Below are 6,804 nucleotides of genomic sequence, written 5' to 3'. Positions count from 1 at the left end.
CTCTCTCTCTCTCTCTCTCTCTCTCTCTCTCACTTCCATTTACAGCACACTCACCCCAATCAAATAGTCAGACAAAGAGACAGAGTTCAAACACAGGGACGGTCACACTGATTACTAGTGCATGTCTTCAGCAGCCCAAGTACTAAATTGATTGGACACAATCTGAAGTCTCAGCAAAGACACTGGTGTGTGCGTGTGCGTGCATGTGTGCGTGCATGTGTGCGTGCTTGTGTGTATACAATGCTGACCAGGAGGTGACCTGAGTATGACCAATCAGACTCCGTCAGAGTCTTTCCACCCTCATCCCCTGTCCAATAAAAGAAGAAATAACAGAAGTGAAGAAGAGAGCAAATAGATTAAGACAGGAGAAAAAGAAGACAAGGAGACAAGACGAGAACCTAAAGAAGAAGAAAAAGGGAAGAGAACACAAGAAGAACAATAAAAGAAGAAAGGAAGATGAGAACAAAGAAGAAAATGAAAATAGGAGACAAGATGAGAACCAAGAATAGAGAAGACAACAAAAACAAGAAGAGGGGAAAAAGGAAAGATGAGAACCAAATGAGCAGAAGAAAAACAGGATAAAAAGAACTAAAAGTAAAGAGGGAAACAAAGACAAGGAGACAAGACAAGAACCAAGAGAACAGAAGAAGAGAAAAAGACAGGATACATGAGATGAGAGAAGTGAAGAAGAGAGAGGAGAAACGGAGAGAAGAAAAAAAAAAAGAAGCAGAGACAAGATGAGAACCAAGAGAAGAGCAGACGAGAAAAGGAGAACAAAAAGAAGAGGGGAGAAGAAATGGGTGTCGACAGCTCCTGCAGATAAAACTGGACAGATTCCTTATCAAACCCTTGCCTTCCCGCCACCCTCCCTTCCTCTTCCACCTCTTCTGTCCGGCAGCAGAATGCTTATCACCAGGGCAACCCACTTATCGCTACGGCAACCTGCTCCATCTCTGTGAGACACACTAAAAACCAGTAATTTCAGTGGTGGCAGGCCAGCTACCATATCAGTACTACATATCTTAACAGGCTCTCAGTAAATCAGCTTTCTACTGACACCGCAGCCATCTGCAGGTCTCACACACACACACACACACACACACACACACACACATGCACAGCGTGTAGAAATCTGAATAAAACTTCTGGAAACCTCTGTTTTGATGTGAGTGCAGGTGTCATGACCTGTCAGTACATAGTTATACAAATTATTTCCATGTTCAATTATTTACGAATGCAGCTTTGGTAGTCCAACCACCCGTGACATCCTGTGTGATTGTAATCCTTTAGTGGCTTGAATGTGTTCAGAATCAACAAGTAGGATTGAAGAGGAATTTACCGTAATTAGCATGGCAGACCAGCCTGTGTCTGTGATAACACATGAGTCATTACATGGAAAGATTTCACTATTATGTTCTTCGGTATTTGGCGTGTGCCACAGCCCACCTGCAGCCAGTTGCAAACATATGGAAAATAGCAGCAGTCACTTTTCTGCAAAGGGTGAGACAACTAATGCACAACATCAAGGAATCAGACACTGTGCACTGCATTCGGTTGATTTAGTTTTTTGACAAGAATCCAAACTCAAGGCATTCAGCCGTTTTCACCACCGGATGAAATTGACTTTGTTGTCATTGAGTTGGATTCGTTGACATGCAAGCTCAGAAGCTGTTTTATCTAAAGCATTTAACACTAGAACAGCCAGTTTTGGATGTATATGTGAAATAGCTTTGCTGAATAATAAAAATGCTATCCTGCTGGTACCTGAGTTTTCCTAAAAGAGTCTATATTTTCATTTAAGATTGTTTTTTTTACACATTACACAAAAGGCAAAGAAAATACAATCCCTTTTACCCTATTTTGGCCATACACGGTCATATTGACCGCTCAGATCTTTGCGGTATTGTTTTTAATCTTTTGCGTGATTGAAGATGCATATTGGTTGCTTAGTAATTATCATTGTCTCTGCCAGAGAAATGTCACAAGGGGTCTCGAGTAAGTGTGGGCATCACCGATGTTCTGAATCAGAAGGAAAGCGCCGGGGGCTCGCTCAGTTTAAGGCGCGATGAACGTAGATGGCTGTCTATGTGTTCATATAACTTTATACATCCTTGAACTGGCTGGAGTAGAAGAACCATTGCACACATCCTCTCCAAGGAGTAGAAGAACCATTGCACACATCCTCTCCAAGGAGTAGAAGAACCATTGCACACATCCTCTCCAAGGGGTCACCAGCTGTAAAATCCCCGGAGAAAGATTGTAGAAGAAAAAAGGGCAGCAGCACACACAGCAGACGCCAAAACCGAAGCAGTGCTAGATTAGTTAAGGTTATAAATGTTCATATAAGATACTTTTAGGTGGTATTTTCCTGTTATAAGTTATGTTGAATACATTTCCATTCCATATTTTTTGGATATGAATGTAGCCTATGAAATAATTATGGTTAACTATGCCATGACATGAATTATTGAAACACGTATTAGGCCTACTACTCAAATGTATAGTGAAACTCGTTAAAATGTACATTTTGGTGTTATTTAGTTTTTCTAAAGATATTCTAGCACAATACATGCATTAATACCACAATTAGGTATTCATCATGAGAGATTATAGTATAGAGTATACAGTGGTGTGAAAAAGTGTTTGCCCCCTTCCTCATTTCCTGTTCCTTGCATGTTGGTCACACTTAAGTGTTTCGGAACATCAAACCAATTTAAACAATAGTCAAGGACAAACACAAGTAAACACAAAATGCACATTTGTAAATGAAGGTGTTTATTATTAAAGGTGAAAAAAAATCCAAACCATCATGGCCTGTGAAAAAGTGATGCCCCCTAAACCTGATAACTGGTTGGGCCACCCTTAGCAGCAACAACTGCAACAAGCGTTTGCAATACGTGCAATGAGGCTTTTACAGGTCCTGGAAATTTTGGCCCACTCATCTTTGCAGAATTGTCCTAATTCAGTTACATTAGAGGGTTTTCGAGCATGAACGGCCTTTTAAGGTCATACCACAACATCTCAATAGGATTCAGGTCAGGACTTTGGCTAGGCCACTCCAAAGTCTTCATTTTGTTTTCTTCAGCCATTCGGTGGTGGACTTGCGGTGTGTTTAGGATCATTGTCCGTGCAGAACCAAGTTCGTTTCAGCTTGAGTACACGAACAGATGGTCGGACATTCTCCTTCAGGATCTCTTGGTAGACAGCAGAATTCAGTTCCTTTTATCACGGCAAGTCTTCCAGGTCCTGAAGCAGCAAAACAGCCCCAGACCATCACACTACCAACATTTTACAGAATATACTTTTGGGATGAATGTGTTCCAAAAGTCTTGGGGATCATCAAGATGTGTTGTGGAGAAATTGAGACGAGCTTTGATGTTCTTTTGCTCAGCCGTCGTTTTCTTTGGAACTCTGCCATGCAGGCCATTTTTGCCCAGTCTTTCCTGATGGTGGAGGCATGAACGCTGACCTTATGAGGCAAGTGAGGGTGCAGTTCTTTGGACGTGTGGGGGTCTTTTGTGACCTCTTGGTTGAGTCGTCGCTGCGCTCTTGGGGTAATTTTGGGCGGCCGGCCACTCCTGGGAAGTTTCACCACTGTTCCATGTCTTCGCCATTTGTGGATAATGGCTCTCACTGTGGTTCGCTGGATTCCAAAGCTTTGGAAATGGCTTTATAACCCTTTCCAGAATGATAGATCTCAATTACTTTCTTTCTCAATTGTTCCTGAATTTCTTGGGTCTCGGCAGATGTGTAGCTTTTAAGGATCTTCTGGTGGACCTTACTGTGTCAAGCAGCTATTTAAGTGTGCTTGTTGTGAACAGGTGTGGAATATCAGGCCTGGGTGTGGCTAGAGAAATTGAACTCAGGTGTGGACAACTACAGTTATAGTATGTTTAACAAGGGGGGCAATACTTTTTCACACAGGGCCATGATGGTTTGGATTTTTTTCACCTTAATAAAAAACCTTTATTTACAAATTGCATTTTGTGTTTACTTGTGTGTCCTTGACTATTGTTTAAATTGGTTTGATGTTCCGAAACACTAGTGTGACAAACATGCACAAGGAACAGGAAATGAGGAAGGGGGCAAACACTTTTTCACACCACTGTATATAGTTTGGAATCTGGCAGTCAAAATGACCGCTCACGGCAATTTTAGTAGTTGAAACATTTCAGTTGACTTTAAGTTTGAAATTATTTTGCCATACTACCGTTTCCAAAGTCAATAACAAACTTTTGTGCTTAACTTTGAGCCAACACAGACAATGGATGAAATCATAACAGCTAGTGAGCTCACATGTCAACATATTCTCCATATTCAGCCAAAGTTAGCCTCTCTGCCTCCTTGTGGTTTTTTGGGAGCCGTGGGTCTATAAGTGACACACTGGACCAGTCAATGACATGCTGTGTCCTTGTTTAATAAGACGCTACACATCCTCATACAACAGTTTGTATAATATCTTACAAAAAGTGGCACATCTTATTATCTCATGATAAATAATTGGAAATAATCACTTGTACCAGGATAATATTGTTTATAATTTTCTTTGGCTTAGACTGCCGGTAAATTATGTTCTAGAACTGGATCCCAACTGTTTTCATTTGTCGTCAAACAAGTTAATTTTTCTTCTTTTTTTAAAAAGAAACCCATACATTTAGAAGGACTCTGTTTAATTTTAAAAAGATGTGAAATCGTACTTTAAATCTGATGACTCTGTTTGCCTGTTTCTGTCTTTCTTTCCTCGACTAACATTACTTTGTGGGACTGTTGTGCACAAGCAGCAGCTTATTTGTACTTTCTCTAATTGTTTCTCTTATTTTGTTTTACCATATGTCATTTCTGACTTTTTTCAATCCTTCTTTTCTATGAACAATGATTTTTACAGGCCGTGTATTGGACAAGATTCTAACAATGGAAACCTCACCCTATCAAACCCAGAAGAATGAATGCGTGTAGAATACATTACATTACTGTAGCACTCAGTATTTGCCGGTCCTTGACACTCCTTAAATTCAGATAACCTTCATTCACCAGGAGCCTGTGCCATGAATGGGCTGTGAATCACAAGCACTGCACCGGGGCTCACAGCTCATATTTAAAGCAAACCATCCGCTCTGGATTGAAACCTCTGCACAATGCACCCCAACATACTTCAGCGTCTTTGTTGGAGGTGTTATTGTTGTCAGCTCTTGTTATGGGCCACAATAGGCAAGACCACATGGTGTTCAGAGAAGTGGTCACAGTTATTATGTTAAGGCTCCAGCCTATCCACCACGGAGGTGTGGTGATTTCTGAGCAGAGGCAGAGGCAGGCGAGAAATCTTTCACAAAATACACAACAAGGGCAGAATGAAATGTGCTGAAAAGGCGCACAACACAAAACATCTGTATTTTTCTGTTGTTCGCACCCAGTGGAGACTGTCAATGCATTATGCGGGATTCATTTGTGCTCAAAGAAGGCAGAAAGGAAGGAGAATGGGAGGCAGGACTGGATGAGCAGCATCGAAAGACAAAACCTAAACTGATGTCAGTCAAGTTGACTGTCTGACTCTGACGTCAGACCACTTGCAGGTTTTTATTTTCCTCAAATCCATTGAGACCTGTCTTGTCTGTATTTGTTACTCTTTTTTTATTTTTTTTATCTTAAATAGTGCTACATATGAGTTATTGTGGCAAGTGATTTTATGTTTAATTATACTGAAACTAACGTTTAAACATATTAATCCTGTTTCACTTTGGTTTTAAGCTAATTTCTTATGTATATATATATATATATAAACAGTATGTACTGTATATAAGATATATATTAATTGGCTATTTTGGTGTCTGATCAGCTCAACCATATCTCCAAACTAGAACGTCAATGTGGGACACTTTTGCAAAAACATGGAGGGTTCAGTTCCATAATTTCTTTATGTCCCATGCCACTATTTTTAAAAATTCTGACTTTCTACAATAGCAGCACAAAGCAACTATTGGGGTTAGATACATTTTTTTATAATAGCAAATACATTAAGGCAAATGTATGGTTTCTTCAGGCTACTAAAAACACATTAACGGTTGATTTAAAAAAAGAAAAAAGTGAAATGGATGAAAGGTCGACATGCCAATCCATTATCACGACCTCCATCCCGTTACTCTCCACCTCTCTTAAGGACACACTGCTTCCTGCACTTGCATTGGACGTAAATCGTGAGGCCCGTAACTGTCCAACATGGACATAATTCCTCAGGATACTGAGCTGGTTCAGCAATGCATCCTTCCTGTCATGTGATGGATCACTGCTAAATTACATAAAAACTGCCCTGTATTCCATCTTTTCAACATTTACTCCCCATTCACACATAGGAATAGCATCTACTGCCCACAGACACAGGAGCCACCTGGTTTTTTAGTCTGTGCCTATGGACTGCGTTTGTGTTAAACATACTGTATGCAACTGTAAGAGCAAACTACACCAAAGGCATGCCTACCTTACTCCAAATGACATTTCAAGTGATTCCACTGTTGCAGACTAATTCTCATTAATAATCATAATAGAGTTGGGGCGTGCTACTATCATCTCAATCTTTTTCTTGTAAGGTTGTCATAAAACTCAGTCCGTCTCAGTCTTTTTTGCGTCTTGACGTTCCAACAAAATCAAACGCTTTTGATATTATCGTAAGTTTTAAGTCTTGGTAGTGAAGTTAAACAATGTTAATGTGGTCAAAAAACAATTGGTGCGTTCCCTCCAGAAGCAAACAGCTAGAGCCAGTGTTGTTCATGGTTGCTATGGCGCCACGCAAAGCTAAACCAGAGATAGTCT

General features: G+C 40.4%; 1 protein-coding gene and 1 long non-coding RNA gene across 2 annotated transcripts in view; one reads left to right on the top strand and one right to left on the bottom strand.

The window, feature by feature from the left end:
* ntrk2a (neurotrophic tyrosine kinase, receptor, type 2a) overlaps positions 1–6,804 on the bottom strand; it is a gene marked incomplete at its 5' end in the record, with an annotated part of 93,513 nt that overhangs the window by 73,577 nt on the left and 13,132 nt on the right.
* Positions 5,658–6,804, top strand: part of LOC116688915 (uncharacterized) — a 6,668-nt gene continuing 5,521 nt past the window's right edge. The window contains exon 1 of the long non-coding RNA XR_004331883.1: positions 5,658–5,668. This is a non-coding gene — a long non-coding RNA (uncharacterized LOC116688915). The remainder of the gene's footprint in view (positions 5,669–6,804) is intronic.

This window comes from Etheostoma spectabile, chromosome 5 (assembly GCF_008692095.1).
Source record: "Etheostoma spectabile isolate EspeVRDwgs_2016 chromosome 5, UIUC_Espe_1.0, whole genome shotgun sequence".
Taxonomy (NCBI): domain Eukaryota; kingdom Metazoa; phylum Chordata; class Actinopteri; order Perciformes; family Percidae; genus Etheostoma; species Etheostoma spectabile.
Note: the sequence above shows the minus strand (reverse complement) of the source record. Positions and strands in the feature narration are given on the sequence as shown.